Source organism: Nomascus leucogenys, chromosome 16, assembly GCF_006542625.1.
Source record: "Nomascus leucogenys isolate Asia chromosome 16, Asia_NLE_v1, whole genome shotgun sequence".
NCBI classification, from domain to species: Eukaryota; Metazoa; Chordata; class Mammalia; order Primates; family Hylobatidae; genus Nomascus; species Nomascus leucogenys.
In genome coordinates, this window is record NC_044396.1 from 60765523 (window position 1) to 60786119 (window position 20597).

Sequence of the window (20597 nt, forward strand, 5' to 3'; positions counted from 1 at the left end):
TATGTCCTAGCTGACACTGCTGCCTCTGGTCTTTTCTTCCTCCAATCCTTTCTGCATACCATAGAGTTATGTGCTTCTCAAGACAATGTTTTCCTTGGGTTTCTCCTCTGTTCAGAAGCCTGAAGTAGGATCCAGCATCTCTTAAATCATCTCACAATGCTTTGCTAATTTTTTAGATGTTATAGAAAACGTCTTCAAATTTAATGTCTTGCTATTCTTTTAAACACATCTTTAGAACAGACAAGACGATTCTCATTCACCTCGCCAACACTGGGTTTATTTTTAATATCATATCTCTCCTCACTTAGAAGGTTTGCAAATAGACTTTCTGTTTAGCTGACATCTATTCATTGAAACCAGAAATCTCAGCTTACGTCCCTTTTCATGAAGCTTTCTCTGACTATTCCAGCCTGCAACCTTGACTAATTTTTTTACTACTTTGGATTGCTGTTGGTCTCTCTCTTCTGATTGAATGTTGTCTTGCATTGTTCTTGAATACTTTAATGACAATCTCATCTTTGCAATAAGACTGTAAGCCCATTGAGGACCAGAGACTACACTAAGTTCTTCAAATGGACAGAGTGGCTAATTTTTGTGATGTCCTTTCCTCGATTCCCTGATAAAAGATAAAATTTACTACAATTTGTTTTTAAACAGCCCTTTAAAGTCTATGGGGTCCTTTCATATACATTATCTTTAAACCAGAAAGTCCAATAGGCACTTAATTACTTTATATTCTCAATCAGGAAAAGTAGTTCCTCCCCACTCTGTAAAGTTGCAAGGTCTCCTTGGGAAAGGCTTTAGTGCCTACTTGAGTAAGTGAATATATGCCGAATAGAATGCTGCAGTAATAAAAAGTTGCAAGAAGATCTTCTGTCTTATTCTTTAAGCTTTCCATCAGTATAAGGAACTTTTAAGTGGGAGTGGGCTAGCCTGTATGAGGAGCCCAGAGAGTTGGGAGAGAAAGAAGCAATTCTGTTCCCTTAGTTTTTTCTCCCTCAGATTCAGAACTGGGGAGCTCTGTTAGTATTAGGGTGGTCCAGACCAACCATCAATGACAAGTTTTTAAGTAAAGTTAACATTAAGATCAGAGAAAGATGGCACTTAGCAGGAGGAAAAGAGTGAGCATTATACTCTGTATTTGAAGCAGCAGCTATATCTATGTTCTCCATTTGGAATCAGCTTTAATTCAACTCTCCTTGGGAATGACTTGCCCTGAGGAACAAAAGACCCCAAAGATCTAAAAACTAAGGCTGTAGCATTTTGGAACATCAGGCCTACCTGAGGTTCAGTATGTTAGTCTGTGAAGAACCCAACAGCCAGCATAAAAGGGGTCTGATTCCCCATCAAATCTCTGGACACAACCATTGGAGATCACTTTGCCCAGGATCAACGTTGCCTGAGTGTACTCAGGAATCACACCTTATATAGCACATTCTGCTCTCCATCCTGAGGAAGTGGCCAAGTAAAAGAAGTGAAAGTGCTTTGATTCTGGGCATCCAGCTCTCTTTACTGGCCATAACACCAGGGAATGGGTTCAACCCTCCTCAAAGAATGAAAATGAAAGGAAAGGAAAGTTTGTCTCAGCTACTATGCATTGGCCATGATTAGTCAAGTCAAACCCAGCTTCCAGTAGCTCTCTACCCTAGTAAGTACTCCTTTCTCTCTTGGATACTATTAAGAAAGAGGTTTCTTGGAATTAAAATGTAGATAGGATTAGGGCTTTGATAGAATGCAGATCAAACTTCTCATTACTCCTGCTATTCTTGACAAGCGAAAGTTCAAGCATTATATTCTCGAATTTGAGGGTTAGTCTATATTCCAAATGCTTGCAGAATGCAAAGATTGTTCCATATTATTTTAATCTTCACAATAAGCTTATAAATCAGAAAGGCCAAATATCACTTTTCCCATTTGAAATGTCAGCTCTTTGTAGCTGACAGTTAAGAAATACATATTAATTATATAATTTTTAAAAATATCTAATCTCCTTTTTGACCAGGTGTGGTAGGCAGAATAATGGTACTCAAAAATGCCCACTTCCTAATCTCTGGAACCTGTAAGTATGTTATTTTACATTGAAAAAGGACTTTGCTAGGCCGGGCGCGGTGGTGGCTCACGCTTGTAATCCCAGCACTTTGGGAGGCCGAGGTGGACAGATCACGAAGTCAGGAGATCGAGACCACGGTGGAACCCCGTCTCTACTAAAAATACAAAAAAATTAGCCGGGCGTGGTGGCGGGCGCCTGTAGTCCCAGCTACTCGGAGAGGCTGAGGCAGGAGAATGGCGTGAACCTGGGAGGAGGAGCTTGCAGTGAGCCGAGATTGTGCCACTGCACTCCATCCTGGGCGACAAAGCGAGACTCCGTCTCAAAAAAAAAAAAAAAAAAAAAAAAGAAAGAAAAAGGACTTTGCTGATGCGATGAAGTATCTTGAGATGGGGAGATTATCCCAGGTTATCTGAGTGGGCCCAATATAATCACAAGGATCTTTATAAGGCAGGCAGAAAGGTCAGAATCAAAGGAGATGTGATCTCAGAAGCAGAAAGAGACAGAGACAATTAAAGAGATTTGAAGATACCATGTTGCTGGCTTTGAAAAGAAAAGGGCCACAAGCCAAGGAATACAGATGGTATCGAACAGCTGAGAGTCAAGGAAATAAATTCTCTTCTAGAGCCTACAGAAGGAAAGAGGAGGGCAGGCCTACTGACATCTTTACTTTAGTACTTCTGACCTCTAGAAATGTAAAAGAATGAATTTGTGTTGTCTTAAGGCACTAAATTTGTGGTAATTTGCCATAGCAGCAGTAAGGATCCAATATTCCAGGGTAAGAAACAATTAATAATAAGTCTTGAGCCAAAACACTTAAAATGTGATCTATTTTACCGCTTGTATATTTCTGGGTGGAAAGCAAAGTTGGTAAAATAATTGGTGGGAAGAAAATTTTTTGGCGTTCCCCTAACAGATAGGCTCATTGTGTGTTTCTAGTTTCCTGGTATTACCAACCTCTCTTTGCAGACACATTCAGCTAACGCAGCCAAATGCTGACTGCACTTCTACGTGCATGTCTTCACATTTCATACTTGGGTGTGAAAGTAGAACTGTGGGAAGGGCCAGTGCAGATTCTGAAGGGTCAGTGAAAATGTTTGTTTGCCTAAAGCTTTTCCAAGCTAAATTCAAAGTCCAGTAATATCATGCCATTTCACAATTATTAATTAAAAACGAGAATTTGCTTTTGTAACCCTGTGAAGAACTCTGCTTAGAAATTTGTACATACTTTTCCACCTCTAGGGGTTCAGTTTCAAAGTTTTTAAGGTTGTCTATTCAACTTTATTGGAGAGAAATAAGCTTCATGCTTAAAAAATGTTCTTTTGTTATTTCATTTTTTACTAACATTCTATTTTGTTGTTAGTAAGATTCTAGGAGAATATTCTCATAATCTTCATGTTGTTTTTCTTATTACTTGTTTTGCAGTTTTTCAATAGATTCAAACTAAGTCAATCCAGATTTAAGTAACAAATTTTCAGTAACTTGGTGAAATTTCCAAAGTCTCTAGCATTAGAAAAAAAAAAGTTTATTGGGAGATAAGTAGTCTTGAATTCAGACACAGCTATAATTCCATAACATATTCAGCTACACTAGGTAGGAAGCTTGAAATATTATGTGTAGCCTCTTACTCCTGATAATTACTAACAATTATTCAGCACTTACTGTGCGCTAGGCACTGTACTATGTATTTTACACTTATTGGCATGTGTAATTTTCATACAGCTCTGTGATGCAGTGTGGTGGGCTGATTGCATTAATAGTCCCATTTTTTCACACACTCTTGCATCCACACCCTTTAGTAATTTCTTTTAACATTGACTGAGGTGTGACCATGTGACTTGTGTGGCGAATGGAACAATAGCAAACTGAATGCAAGCGGGGACTTGAAAAAGTGCTTGCACATTTCCCTTCTGTTGCTGGGATCTCTGCCACCACCAGTGAACAGGCCATTAGTCTCCTGGAGAGATATGAGACATATGTGGAAAGGAGCCAAGATATCCCAAGCAAGGTCATTCTAAACTATCAAGCCCCAGCTTCTCTTCTGGGTAATCGCAGAAGCCTGAGTGAGCCCTTACTGAGATCAGCCAAGCCCAGCCCATCCCAGATTGCAAGGAATAATAAATGGTTTCGGGTTTAAACTCTAAGTTATAAGGTAATTGGTTACTTAGCGATAGCTACCTGGTACATGCAGCTAACACTATTATTTTCAGTTTATATATGAGTAAACTGAATTTTAGAAGGATTAAGTATCTTGCTCAAGGTTTTGCTTCCAGACTGTTTGACTCTAAGGCTCATGAGCTTAACCACATGCAATCAAACTACAATTTGGTAAACTATGAAATGAGTTGTTCAACCTAGAAATTGATAGACTAGTTCTTTATACACACACACACATTACATACATGCATGTATATGTCTGTGTGTTCATATACATGTGTACATATGGTGTTTCCCTTCTGAAAGGGCAGAAATGAGTATAATGAAATAAATAAATGTGGCATCACAGGACATTAGGTGATCATCACTGATTAGTTAATTTTACATGGGTGACACTCCACCTTTTGGGTAGGATAATTTTCCTATTATATAGGGCTCTTCTTATGCTGTAGGATGTTTATAAATCTGACCCCGTATAATGTTACTAATGCCCCTCCAGTCATAATGACGATTAAAAATGCACCCACAGTACTTTTGATGACTCATTTTGGTCCCTACATATTACAGGAAATTTCCAAACTTTCCTCGATGGGGAATAGGGAAGGGAGAGAGATATTGTCTCCAGCACAGAACCACTCTTAGAATTTTTAATGTATTAGATTTAATACCAAATACATGTGGGGTTTTTGTGGGTATGTATGCACTAATTTAAAATAATTTTAATTTAATTTTTAAGGCTTAATAAATTATTATCAGGCAAACATCTTTGACATCACCACTCAGGGAAAGAAGTAGTACTTTGTCAGTTAGCCTAGATACTTGTCCTATGTCCCCTGTCTCAATTGTAACCCCCTCCATACTCTCAAAAGTAACTACTATTCTCTATTCTTTCACTCTTTTATAGTAATCACTTTTTTTTTTTTTTTTTTTTTTTTTTTGGTGAGACGGAGTCCGGAGTCTTGCTCTGTCGCCCAGGCTGGAGTGCAGTAGTGTGATCTTGGCTCTCTCTAACCTCCACCTCCAGGGTTCAAGCGATTCTCCTGCCTCAGCCTCCTGAGTAGCTGGGATTACAGGCAAATTTTTGTGTTTTTAGTAGAGACAGGGTTTCACCATGTTGGCCAGGCTGGTCTTGAACTCCTGACCTCAAGTGACCTGCCTGCCTCGGCCTCCCAAAATACTGGGATTACAGGCATGAGCAACTGTGCCTGGCCTATAGTAATCACTTCTTAAATTTTTATTTTAGCTTCATCATTTAAATGTATGTCTCTAGTCAATATATTTATTTTGATTATACATTTAAAATCTTCTATATCAGCCTTTTTCAATTTAAAGTTATTCTCTTCATCCATTTCTTTTTCTCAAAATTGATCTGTGGAAGAACCTTGGATGTTTACTTATTTCAGGCTCACGGCATTAAATATATGAGATTAGCAAATTTTTTTTAGAAAAAAATCACAGTAATATCTTTTATATAGTCAACCTATGCACAGTTAAGTCAGTCTGTCACAACTGTGCATTGGTTCAGAAAAATATTGCCATTTTGGCCTAGTTTGTATCTTGGGATAATGACCCCTGACTTTCATCAGTTAGCATCAGGGCCAAGAAACAGTTATGTAAACAGTGAGATTAATAATTATTTCCAAAACAACAGGTTTTGATTGGCTTCCAGGGATGCTATTAACAACTCTTAGCCCATACCTATTCAAGAATGATGTCATCACTTTAGCCATTTACAAATCACTTTTTAGATGATATAAAGTGATATTGAAAATAGCTTTTGCTTTCAACCTTTTCTCTCTGCCCAATTGTTACTTCATGACTTTTTCCTTCCAAATTAGAAAACAATCAAAGCCTGGTTATTTTGTGGGATCATGATGCTATAGTTTGGGCTGCTTTGTTATTTTCTTAATTCTGTACTTTAAGTCAGAATGATTTTAGAAGATCAGCTTACAGTATAATAGAGAAGGTAAGTAGCTATTTGTCCTTTTGAAGTTGGCAGGTAGATTGATTGCCTGGAAATCTGAGTGCTATTCAAAACCAACATATTGTGTTTTCTGGTTGTAATTACAATATATATTCATTACAGAAATCTTTTAGGAAAAATACAAAGAAAAATAACAAAAAATACAAAATACATGCCTTACTGACAGAGTTCATTCTCATTTTTCCTGTAAGCGTATATGTTTAATGATGACTTTCAGGGACAGCATGCCACTGCCACTGCCCAAATCCTGTCCTGTTAGCACTGTGACAATGCTGCTTCTCATTTTGCACTGTGTGCATTCCTCTCTCCTGCTGTGCAGTCCATGTGCTACTATACTCTTGAGGTCGCCACTGTAAGGGCTCCCACCACGTTAACTCACCCACAATACAGGTTTGCCTATAATTCTGCATGACACTGTCTTCTGTTATACTCTTCAGCGGAAGTATATCTCACCCCAAGACCTTTGGACTACAGTGAGCAGACTTGTGGGACAGGTAGGTTCTCAGACCACATTGGTCTGGATAGTTAATTTGAAAGCCAAGTAACAACTAAATCTATTAATCTATAGTCCAGGCCAATAATCTTCCTTGCTAGCTGTCACGGAAGCCCTCTCCTTCATGTTAAGTTGGAAAAGAGCTCATCATTAAGGGGCTTCCTAAACTTTATTCCATCTTTATTTTTCATGTGATCTCTTAGCTTCCTAGGTCTTTTGAGGGGAGCACTGAACTGCTCTCAGGGAATAATATCGGTGTAATATATCAATAATTAATATTTTGTATTTGACACTGCCTGGCACAGTGAAAGATCAGTAAGTGTTAGTAAATGTAATGATTAGTAATCATCATTAGCTGAAGGATCCATGTATCATTTAAATGAATATGATCTGTAAATAGTTAGAAATACAAAAACAGATTTAGGAAAATATATGTGTTCAGGCTTGGCACCGTGGCTTATGCCTGTAATTCTAGCACTTTGGGAGGCTGAGGCGGGTGGATTGCCTTAGCTCAGGAGTTTGAGACCAGCCTGGGCAACACGGTGAAACCCCGTTTCTATGAAAATACAAAAAATTAACTGGATGTGGTGGTGCGTGCCTGTAATCCCAGCTACTTAGGAGGCTGAGACAGGAGAATCGCTTGAACTTGGGAGGCGGAGGTTGCAGTCAGCCAAGACTGTGCCACTGCACTCCGCCACAGAGCAAGACTCCATCTAAAAAAAAAAAAAAAAAAAGAAAGAAAAAAGAAAATATATGTGTTCAATTATTTGTTTAATATATCCGTTAATTGCTTGAATGGTCCTAGAAAACAATCGACAAGGCTGATAAACTGCAGTTGTCTGCACACTTTCAACTTTATTCAGAAGACACATATGGCTTTATCAGTTCATTCTCCAATAATGCATAGTGCTCAACAAATTTGTGTAATAGGTTTAGAATTAATTAACTACTGAGATGAATACTCATTTGAGAGCCACAAATGCACTTTACTATCAATCTAGCTCCCAAAACTACTAGCAGAAGACCTAAAAATAGGTAGCTATTCAATAAATATTTAGTGAGTGAATGAACTCATGAATTTAGTTAAACAGTCATACTCAGGAATATTGCAAGGCACATCTGTTTTCAGTTCTAAGAAAAGTGGGCTCAAAGGCCTATTATATCATGAAAAGTTATTAAATTCATTGTAGGAATTGTTACAAGTTCACAACTGCACTCTGAATGATAATCTGGTAAAATTAGAATGATAATCCCATAGACAAATAAAACATCTCCTAACTCATTCATTTATTGGTGTACTTAACAAACATTTATGAGCACTCACTATATACCCCTTACCCCTACCATCAGTATTAAGCAATGGGAATATATCAATGTAAAAGACTGGCATGGTTCCTGCTCTTATGAAATTTGCAGTCTAATGGAGGAGACAAATAAATAGCTAATTTCAAGAGTATACAGTCCACGCTAGAGAAATACATAGCCTAATCCAGTGATCTTCAAACTTGGTGGGCATCAAAATCATTTGGAAAACTTTTTAAAAACACAGATTGCTATACCCAACCCAAGAACTTCTGATTCAGTGCATCTGGGATGTGTGCCAAGAAGTTGTATTTGAAGTTCTCAGGTGATGCTGATGCTGCTGGTCCAAGGATAACAGTTTGAGGACCATTGACTTAGACTAAAGGAGTGTTAGGCTGAGCTAAACTCTGCAATCTCATTGTTTCAATTATAACTTGAGGCCAGGGTAATTCATTGAAATATTAATTTGTATAGATATACTTATTCCTTCCTGATTTCCAAGGAGAGAGCTGATCTTTAGCAATTTTTTGCCACATATATTTTTGGAAAGTGTAAGGCAGAAGCTTTTTGAACTAAGGGGCCTTTTGTAAACATCTACACTCCATTTCAAAGCGTTTATGAGGTCAGGTGCAGTGACTAATGCCTGTAATTCCAGCACTTTGGGAGGCTCAGGTGAGAGAATCACTTGAGACCAGGATTTGGAGACCAGCAACATGGCAAGAACACATCTCTAAAAGAAAAAGAAAACCAAAGCAAGAATGCATATCCCATTCACAGCAGACAAAAGAAAAAAAAAACCTAGGAATACCTCTAACCAAGGAGTTGAAAGATCTCTACAAGGAGAACTATAAAACACTGCTGGAAGAAATCAGAGATGACATAAACAACTGGAAAAATATTCCATGCTCATGGATTAGAAGAATCAATGTTGTTAAAATGGCCATATTGCCCAAAGCAATCTACAGATTCAGTGCTATTCCTATCAAACTACCAATGTCATTTTTCACAGAATGAGAAAAAACTATTCTAAAATTCAGATAGAACCAAAGAAAAAGAGCCCAAATAGACAAAGCAATCTCAAGCAAAAAGAACAAAGCCGAAGGCATCACATTTTCTGACTTCGAACTGTAACGTGACTACAGTAACCAAAATAGTACCGTATTGGTACAAAAACAGACAGATAAACCAGTGGAACAGAATAGAGAAGCCAGAAATAAAACTGCAAACCTACAACCTTGTCGATCTTTGACAAGGTCGACAAAAACAAGCAATGGGAAAATGATTCCCTGTTCAGTAAATGCTGTTAGGATAACTGGTCAGCCATATGCAGAGGAATGAAATAAGACCTCTACTTTTTACCATATATAAAAATTAACTCAAGATGGATTAAATATTTAAATATGTAAATGTAAGACTTGAAACTATAAATTTTTAGAAGAAAATTCCATTCTGGACATTGGTCTTGGCACAGAATTGATGGCTAAGACATCAAAAGCAATTGCACCCAAACCAAAAATTGACACATGGGACCTAATTAAACAAAAGAGCTTCTGCACAGCAAAAGAAACTGTCAACAAACAAAACAGACACCCTGCAGAATGAGAGAAAACATTTGCAAACTATGCATCTGACAAAAGTCTAATATCTAGACTTTATAAAGAACTTAAATCAACAAACAAAAACAAACGACCCCATTAAAATGTGGGCAGAGAACATGAACAGACACTTTTCAAAAGAAGACATACAGTGGCCAACAAACATATGAAAAAAATGCTGTAAATCACTAATCATTAGAGAAATGTAAATCAAAACCACCATGAGGTATAACCTCACACCAATCAGAATGGCTACTATTAAATAGTCAAAAAATAATAGATGCTGGTGAGGCTGCAGAAAAAAGGGAATGCTTATACATTATTGGTGAGAGTATAAATTAGTTCAGCCATTGTGGAAAGAAGTTTGGATATTTCTCAAAGAATTTAAAACAGGACTACCATTCGACCCAACAATCTGATTATTGGGTATATATCCAAAGGAAAATAAATTATTCTACCAAAGAGACACATGCACTCATTTATTCATCAGAGTGCTATTTTCACAATAGCAAAGACTTGGAATCAACCTAGGTGCCCATCAATGGTAGATTGGATAAAAAAATGTGGTGCATGTACACCATGGAATACTACACGCCATAAAAATGAATGAAATCATGACCTTTGCAGCAACATAGATTCAGCTGGAGGTCATTATCCTAATCAAATTAGTATAGGAACAGAAAACCAAATACTAAATGTTCTCACTTATAAGTGGGAGCTAAACACTGGGTACACATGGACACAAAGATGAGTAAAATTTTGACCTTGCGATAGTTTACTGAGAATGATGTTTTCCAGTTTCATTGAGAACTCATGGACACAGGAAGGGGAACATCACACTCCGGGGACTGTTGTGGGGTGGGGGGAGGGGGGAGGGACACAACACAGCAGAAAGGGTTTCTTGCTAGGTGAACACAGGGAAGCTACGGCAATGATTTAAATAGGTTGAATTGTAATGAATAAGTATTATTTCCTATATGTCTAAGTTTGTGGGCTCAGATTTATACTTGCCTAGATTAGTTAATGAGATAATTATAAAATTATTTTAAGAGAAATTATAAAACCAGTAAACCGTCACTTGATATATATTGTTCATGAAGTTTTTTTTTTTTTTTTTTGGAAAGAGTCTAATAAAGAACTTCATACTTTACGTGGGCTGAAGAAATATTTGTTAAATTGAAATGACTGTATTAGGATGTTTTGAAATTCTCCATGTGTATCCATGCTAAATATACACTTTAGGACAAGTGACATGGTATATTTTAAGAGTCAGTGTAGTGCTTGGGTTGAGGGAATAGGTTTAGGAATCACCTGCTTAGATTCAAGTATGTTATACAATAATTATATAACCTTAGACAATTAGCTAAATGCTTTGTGCCAAGTTTGCATTTGAAAAACCAGTATAATAATAATAATGCCCACCTCTCAGTGTTGTCACCAAGATTAAATGAATTATGTCTTTGAGTTTTAAATGCAAGATTTCAAAATCAGTGACAATGTATAGGCTGTAGCCAATTTGCATGGGTGAGTTCATGAATAAGTTCCAAATAGACAAGAATGTGCCTTTCATTGTATATTCTGCTTGCAGGCTTGGAATTCAGAACCTTTCTCAAAAAGCCTAGAATTTGTTGTTATTGTTGTTAAACTGTGATCTGTTTTACAGTTTGATGAGCTGAGATTCTGCAAAATATTCAGTGCATTAACAGTGACAGTTTTAACATTGGCATAGAAACACTCTCAAGATGTTTAAACATTAGCTAACTTGATTGTCTTTGGACTTCAATGCTGTCTTTATATATTTTTGCCCTTCATAACTCAGGTTATAAAAATATCATTACCTGAGCTAAAAAATGACCAGGGCAACCACCCATATTCTAAGTATGGTTTATAGAACATTACATATTACATTGGAGAATAACACAGGGGTGGGTTCCTCCTTGGTTATTTCATTATACTAAACATCTGTACATTTCATTTTAGCTTGTATTATAGCTGGCTTTCTTGGTTACAAGCACACCGGGTATCCATTCCCCAAACAAGCTCTGTTTCTTGTAACTCACCATCTCCTTTTTAATTCCTTAATTCCACTGGCAATTTGGAGTGGTCTGCTTACTCATGTTGTGTCTGCAGTTCTGGAGTCTTAGCCCTTGAGTCATGTAATTTTGGAAATCTTTGCCTTCTGCCTTATGTATTAACAGCAATCAGGCAGCCTCTTAAGACCTTCCTGGAAACATCCCAAAATACCTCAGCTTTTATTTTGGTTTTAGTTTGAAGAAATATCAGTCAAGTTATCCCTGAGCTCCTAATTTTGACTGGCCACCCAGAGGAAGACAGCCTTAGAGATGTCTAGTTTGGCAAATCAGCATCCTTGGCAGCAATTTGTGGATCTCATAAATGTTACACAACCAATTTGTATTATCGAGGTACCAAAATCACAATTTAGCTTTTTATTCCAAGGAAAACTTTTTCTATGACTGATGGTTAGTACTAGAAATTCCTTTCTTATTTAGCTGATCAATGAAAGGCTAGGTTCTAAAGTAGGAAAAAAAGTATGGGATTAAAGTTTCACTAAGTAAAGAAATCAATTTTTTGGCCGGCCGCGGTGGCTCACGCCTGTAATCCCAGCACTTTGGGAGGCTGAAGTGGGCGGATCACGAGGTCAGGAGATCGAGACCACGGTGAAACCCCGTCTCTACTAAAAATACAAAAAATTAGCCGGGCGTAGTGGCGGGCGCCTGTAGTCCCAGCTACTCGTGAGGCTGAGGCAGGAGAATGGCGTGAACCCGGGACGGGGAGCTTGCAGTGAGCCGAGATCGCGCCACTGCACTCTAGCCTTGGTAACAGAGCGAGACTCTGTCTCAAAAAAAAAAAAAAAAAACAATTTGAAAAAAAAAAACATTAGTAGCAATTGAGGGATAAAAGAGTAGATGAAACTCTATAATCGGAGTTTATAGAATATTTCTTAATACACGTATTCAATAAAACCTTTTTAACCTATTATATACAAGATACATCGCCAAGTCACAGAGAAAGTGTGAAAAACTAAGAGCCATTTTTTTTGCCCACAAGAAGCTTACGAGACGTCTAGGATGAAAGGCAAGAAGATAAGCAGGTGATTTCAATATAGAGTGCTAAGTGCTATATTAGGGGTAAGTACTTAGTATAATGAGAGCACTAAGATAAAGCACCGGGAATACAATGGGGTTTGGGGTTAGAAGAATTTTCCTGGAGGTATACATATCTAAGCTATAATAAGAAAGGGGTAAATAATTTGGCCAGGAAAAGATAATGCATTTTGAGCATTCTAGGCAAGGGAAATAGCCGTGCAAAGACCTCAATTATTCCAATCAAAGAGGGAAGGTCTTAGATGTTCTCACTCACATATTTTGTTAATTTTGGTAAATTGAAAAATAGCCACAGGTTCTTCTCGTTTTTTGCATCCAGGTTCTTACAACGTGATGTCACAAATCCTCCCATAAAGAGGCGGGGTATATTTTTCTACCTCTTGAGTCTGGGGTGGCCGTGAGACTTGTTTTGGTCAAAAGGACATAAGCAAATGTGAAAACTGCTTGTGCTTTGGAGCCTGGCCTCTTTCTGAGCTGAAGGCCTGAGACCACTATGTTTTTATGAGCATGAGCAAGCCTGCAGGGGGAAGGAGAGATCACACGGAGGAAAACTGAGGCATCTGGGCTGACAATCTGCCAACTGCCAGGTAGGTGAGAGAAGCTGTCTGTCTAAGGCAAAATTTTCTTCACTACCCTAATCCTCAGGACCTGTGAATATGTTATTTTACATGGCAAAAGGGACTTTGAAGATGTGACTAAGCATTTTAAGATGGGAGGATTATCCTGGATCATCTTGGTGAGTTTATTATAATCACAAGGGAGACAGGAGACTCAGAGTCAGAGAAGATGGGGGTAATGGAAGCCAGGGTAGCTGTCGTAGAGAGATTTGAAAATGGTATATGGCTGGCTTTCAAGATGGAGGGAGGAGTCGTGAAATAAAGAATGTAGCTGGCCTCTAGAGAAGGCAAGGAAACAGATTCCCCTCTAAAGCCACGAGAAGGAACACAGTCCTGTGGATATCTTAATTTTAGTCCAGTTAGACTTCTGATCTTTATTTAGAACCCTCAGGAAATACAAACTATAACAAGCAGTTTTTGTCTTAAGTTACTGCTTTTCGGGGTGATTTCTTACACAGGAACCGCTAAACAATACACTGATCTATTAAGTTCAAAATAAAAAATAGAGCAAAAGAGTATTTATATTAAGCTAATTAAAAATAGTCATTTTCTAACTCTCCTATGGACTTTTACGTGGGTTCTTTACATCTTCTGAGATTCCAAATGAGGATTTCATCCATTCTTTCATCCAATACAACCTGGTTGTCTGTTGTCTGAATAGTAATGAACTAGGCCCTGCAGTAGAAATTGGGAACTTGTTTCTGGTTTCAAAGAGCAATTATGTTCCTAGAAGTCTCATCCTGAGCATGTTGCTTAAGTCTCTAAGCTTCAGTATCTGCATCTTCAAAAATGGGATAATAATAGTACTTAGCTTAGAGAATTGCTTTGAGACTCAGATGCAAAAATGCTTATAAAGCACTCAGCTTTACATGATATTGAATAATTATTCAATAAACGCCAGCAGAATTGAAAAGAGATGAGGGAAAACTAGATGGCAAATAAAAAGTAGGAAAGACAGTAATATGAGAAGTAACAATAACTCTTATTTATTGTTTGTGATTCTCTGGAAAACTTATGTTTATGTTTAGTAATAGTGACAGCAACTCTGCAAAGTAGATTTTCTTATTTTTACTTTACAAATGCCAAAATTGAGATTTCGAAGGTTAAGTATCTTATTAGGTTGGTGCAAAAGTAATTGCAGTTTTGCCATTACTTTCGATGGCAAAAATCGCAATTACTTTTCACCAACCTAATATCTGACACCAGACAAGCAGCCAGTAGCAGCAGGCATCTAACCCTGCACTGTCTAATCCTAACGTCCTTCATCTCCCTGTATCAGGTGGCCCCACAGGTGGCTGTGGCTAAATCAGCTGCAGCCAGGGTGGTCTTTTTAAAAGGCATATCTGATTCCGTCAGCCTTGCTTTTACAGCTCCTCATTGCCTGTAGAATCCAGTTTAAAATCCTAACATTGTCTCTAAGGCTTTTCACCATCTAAATTTCCTACTCCATATTGCTTCCCTGTGCTTTGGCTATACTGACTTCTACCAGCATGGTGAACATGACATGCTCTCCCCTGCTTCAGGACTCTTCACACTGACTGATCTCTCTCCTGGAATGCATGCTCTTTCTTACCTCTTGGACCAGCAAACTCTGGCACATCCTTCCCACCTCCGTTTCCACATCATTTTCTTCCCTGATACTTAGATTCCTTGGCTATGTCTTTTCTTCCATCTTTTTTCCTTTTCTTTCTTATTCTTCACCTTTGAAATTCCTTGTCTTATTGCCAATCTTTCCCTGTAGTAGAAACCTCCTGTGGCTGTTTGATCCAATAGTTTATCTTTTCAGGACACTGTCTCCTGTACAAAGGAATGATCTCTCAGAATCTCTATTTCTATACTTCATTACCATTCCCCACCTTCCTGTTCTCATCCTGCCCATTGATGCAGAGTTGAGCATCTAATTTAGGTGACCATTTTATTTCATTCTACCAAGAATTTGGAGTTTTGAACAAAGAGATGTAGAGCCTAAAAGGGGCGGAAGCTGAATTGTGTTAACAGCCCTCTAAAGCAAAGTCCCACCAACTGCTACCTCTCAGTCTACAGTCAGCCCTGGTTCCTATTCTCCCAAAGCTTGGTTGTTCACCTCATCTTTGGATTTCTAGTTGTCTTCAGTATCCTTCCAATACAGTCCTCTTTATCCTTAAACTAGCCAGATCTGGTTTCTCTTACTGCCAGGCTGTGAACTCTGTGAATGTAATTTGATAATTCCTTCTCATTAACTACCTGTTATAAACTTGTTTAACACCCTGATATTTTTGGAAGCATAATGGAAAAGACACTCATTAGTCTCTAGATTTAGTTTTTTAAAAATTTGATGTTTGGTAGACTGTTTCAAAAAAGCTTCCATATTGATAATTATTTAATTAAAACAAGTCAACATAAGCCTAGAGCCTCCATGTCTATGACCATTGCTTCTCTTGCACTCCACTCAGCTTAGACAAACTCATCTCTTTGGAATGCTACGAGAGGACATTCTGTCCTTTGTTAAGGGACTTGACCAACAACAATCATATTATTATGCCTATGTCTGTTGAAAAATTCCAGAGAAGGTTAGAAAGAATCACATCATATGGGATTTTGGCTTGAATCAGATGAAATCAGTTTGGAATGAAAAAGCAAAGATAGTTTGAGCAGTGAACTAAATGTCACAACTATGAAAAGTATTGATTTTACTACAAACTTTTTTTCTTCCTTGAATGTCCTATATATTGTGCATTCAGTGGTGTTCTTGTTAGTGTGAATGAAGCTATTGGTACTGTAAACGTAACTTCTGTTATGTGATATCTAGCTCATTTTAGTTATACCAGTATACTACATCAATTTCTTATCTATTGTCTTGTATTTTTATTGATACATCATAGTTGTGCATATTTTGGGGTGCTTGTGATATTTTGATACATATATACAATGTATAATAATCAAGTCAGAGTAATTGGAATATCCATCACCTCAAATATTTATCTTTTCTTTTTGTTGAGAACATTAAAATTATTCTAGCTATTTTGAAATATATATAACATATTTATATATTATATATAAATAAGGTATATATATCATATATAAGATATATAGAAATATATAGTATACCTTATGTATATCTTATATGTAAGATATATATTGAAATATATAGCAATTACAATTACAGTTAATAATTTATTATTGTTCACTATTGTATTATTGAATATTAGAATCTATTTCTTCTCTCTAACTGTATTTTTATGCCCATTAACCAACTTTTCTTCATCCTCCTATTTTTTAACTATCCTTATTATGCATGTTTCTCACTCAGTTTGGGTTCTATGGTCATCAATTCTATGATACCCTCACCAGAATTATTAATTTTCTGCTGTTCTTTTCTTTTTCCACATTACTGCAATAAATCCTCAAGACTGAATTCAAGAACTCTCTTCCTTGTTTGAACATATAGGCTACTGAACAGTGCAGAAGTAAGACTGTGTAACTACCAACTAAAACTACTACAGACTTAGGGCTTTCAAGTCCAGTGGAGCCTCCAATGTTGCTTGGCAATTTTTTTCACTAAATGCGGGTTAATAGCCTCAACCTTTTCTCTTTGAGTAGATTATTTTGCCTCAGCTTTCATAGACAAAATAGAGGCCATCAGATATTAATAATTTCCCTTCCCTACAATATAAAACTTCCCACAGTAGTATCCATCCTTCTTTTCCGTATAAGGGAAAATGAGTCAATATTTATCAGCTGTGTGCTTTTTATATCTCCAGCCTAACCTGAACTCTTGAACCACACTCATACTTCTTATTACCTATGAAACATCTCTACTGGGTATCCAATAAGCTTTTCAAACTTCACTGATCTTCCTTACCAAAATCTGTTGTCCCATCATCTTCCCCATGCCAGGTAATGGCAATTTGCATCCTTCCAGCTCTTTAGGCTACACACTTTGGAGTTATCCATGCCAGCCAAGTTATTATCATTTCTTGTTTGGATTATTTCAATAACCTCCTAATTTATCCTCTTTCTCCCACCAACATTGTGCACCTGCAATCTATTCTCAACACAGTATCTGGAGTTATTCTGTTAAAAATGTAAATCAGATTACATTTTCTGCCCCAAACTATCTATTGTGTTCTCATTTCATGCCAAGCAAAAGCCAAAGTATTTGCAATGGCCTTTAAAGCTCCATACCATGGGGTTCCCCATTGCCTCTTTGACCTCATGGCCCACTATTCTCCTCACTCGTCCATCTCCTTGTTGTCCCTTGACTATGTTGGCCTTGTTTGGCCTCGGGCCTTTGAATTTGTTGTTCCCTTTGCCTGGAACAGTCTTCTCCATGAAATTTGCCTGGCTTTTCTTTTACTTACTTTGGATTGTTGCTTGAATGTTTTCTTCTCATTGAGGCATTCTTCTTATTTATTATTATTTTTTTAGATGAAGTCTTGCTCTTGTCCCCCAGGCTGGAGTGCAATGGCATGATCTCAGCTCACTGAAACCTCCGACTCCCAGGTTCAAGAGATTCTCCTGCCTCAGCCTCCCAAGTAGCTGGGATTATAGGCGCCTGCCACCACACCCGGCTAATTTTTGTATTTTTAGTAGAGATGGGTTTTCACCATATTAGCCAGGCTGGTCTCAAACTCCTGACCTCAGGTGATCTGCCTGCCTCGGCCTCGAAAAGTGTTGGGATTACAGGCATGACCCACCACACCTGGCTCATTGAGGCATTCTAATCACTTTATTTAAAATTGCTTGATACTCTACACCATTCTCTATCTCCCTTTTATGTCTTAATCTTCTCCATAGCGCTTACTACCATCTAACATTCTGTATATTCATTTTATTTGCCTCCTCCAACTAGAATGCAAGATCCATAAAAATGGTATTAAAAAAATGTACCACTATACTTTCCAGTGGTTATGACATTGCTGGAATATAGTAGAACTTCAGTAAAGAATTTTGAAATGAATGAATCTTTTTTCCTTGCTAAAGAACTTTGTTTACACACTGAATCCAACTTTACTGCCCTCTTTAGGAACTGATTCATCAGTTATTCTCAGAATTTCCTGTGTTTTCCCTCTCTTTCATCTGAATATAGTCTTTAGGCTATAACTGTAATTAACAATCACTAATCTCTTTAAAAATATCTTCCCTGTGGTTTCCAGTTTGGGCTATTTTTCTATGAAAATTACAGTAAAGAAACACAAGATGGAATGAATGCCTAGGAAAGATAGGAGGCTGGAAGACAAAATGAGATTTTAAAAAATATCTGGAAATTGGAAAAAGGATGAGAGCAAGGTGAAGGATGAGACAGAGGAGTATAGGCAGCTATAGCTCAGGATATATGGAAGGGAGTTTGAGGTGTGTGTGTGTGCGTGTGTGTGTGTGTGTGGTTGGGGCACTGTCAACTTATCTTCCTGGTGGTGCCTAGAGAATATTTGGACCCCCAGTTGAAAAGGAGGAAGACCAGTAATGAGAAGTAAAGCTAAAAGGAGGAGAGTTATTTTTTGATATATGTGTATGCATTGCATCAGTCTGTTCACCCATTTCCTCTCCCCATTGTTATACACAGAACTGTTCACTGGTGAGCTAGAGAGTATGTTGAGATTACAATGACTTCTTTATACATCCAGTGTTAAAACCATGTGTCGCTAAAAAAAAAAATCCTAGTGCAAAAGTCAATAACTACTTAAAATCATGCCACATTTCAGTCTTCTTCATATTTAGGTCTTGACTTCTATGTACAGTTGTTTTTGTTAGATTTTTATAACTGGATTTCTGCTAGAGAGAAAAAACACATTTTTTACTCGCATTAACTCTTTTAATTTCACAACAAATCTAAGAAAAATGCAACAACTGGAAAATTAAAACAACTGGAAACATTAAAAGTATCCATCAATATATACAAATATTGGTTAAGTAAATTTTAGAGTAATCTTACTAGATATCATGCAACCTTTAAAAAAAAGGGAGGCAGATGTGTGTGTCCAGACATGGAAAAATACTGAAGATACATTTTCAATTGAAAAAAGCAAAGTGCATGATGGGATCAGTGGACTAGGCACATGAACTGGGAATTAGAAGGGAGTGCTTAGAACAGAGTCACCTGAAATATCTGAATACCTGAAATATCTGAAAGCTTTCAGTTTCTGCAGATTGATGCAGAATGCAAATGCCAGGAGGGAGAGACCCTGAGAGTGCAGGATGGTGCTCATTCTCAAACAATTTGGTTTTCTGGGTATCATAAGAAAAATATCCAGAGAAAACAGAGACACTGGGAAAAAGATAGTTGCAGTAAAGAAGAGCAAAAGAAAGCAAGAAAAAGAAAGAAGAAAAGCCAATTGCGCAGAAAATCCAGGAATCTGCCCCAACACAGCAAATATTTTCTGAGATCTCTAAGCAAAGAGATTCTTTTGGAAGACAAACACTCAGGACAAAGGTTGTGTATCAATTTGAGTATGACCTATCACATGTCAAAGAAGGAACTGAGTAGACTGGCTGGACAGATATGAAGGTTGTATGGTTCAAACGAAATCTAATAGGCCATTTTGGATCTGCCTCACTGGATTCACAGTAGACAGTGCCCTGCGTGAAGAGGGGAGATGAATTTTCTAGTGATTTGCTAGACATAAAAGAAGACTTGTTTTAGTTTATTTCCTCTGGAAACGCTTGTGTTCCCGACTCCTAACTCAGAATACACTCTTGAAGATGTTGATCTAAACAAAGTTTGTATCTTTGATGGACTTGTGGATGAAAGCATTCAGAAGGGCCATTTCAAAAGGCCCAGGAATACTCTTTCAGGACAGACCACTTGTCTGTCGTTCCAGGGATACATGATCAGACACCAGAGTGGAAATAACTCTCATTTAGGGATGTTGGCCATCGATCAAGTATTTGATATTCTGTCCACTTATTTTGAGACTCTTAACTGGCCTGAAGCATTGAAGATGGGAATATCTTCCAGAAAAGTTATATTCTTCAGAGCACAGTGGGATGATGGGCCTCAGATTGCAGAGGCAGAACAAAGCGCTGGAGGCCCTGACCAAAGAACGGGGCAGAGGGTGGCAGTGACACACACTTGCCTTTACTTGACATCTTCTTGGATCTTCACAATAAGCTACTAATGACAGGGACCACATTTTGTACTCTTTTTTATCTCCAATACTTCCTAGTTCACAGGATGTACCCATATTTATGTTAAGTAAAAAAGTTTATGTAACAAGGAATTAGCCCCAAACCACATGGCTTTGGATGTGTCTTAATTCATCTTTTGTACATATATCATTATTTGTGAAACATCTACTCTT

The 20597-nt window shown here is 37.6% G+C and overlaps 1 pseudogene; it reads left to right on the forward strand.

Annotated features, from left to right (window-relative positions):
• The first annotated feature begins 1732 nt into the window (after positions 1-1732).
• On the forward strand, positions 1733-20287 carry LOC100600421 (annotated as a pseudogene).
• The last annotated feature ends 310 nt before the right edge of the window (positions 20288-20597 follow it).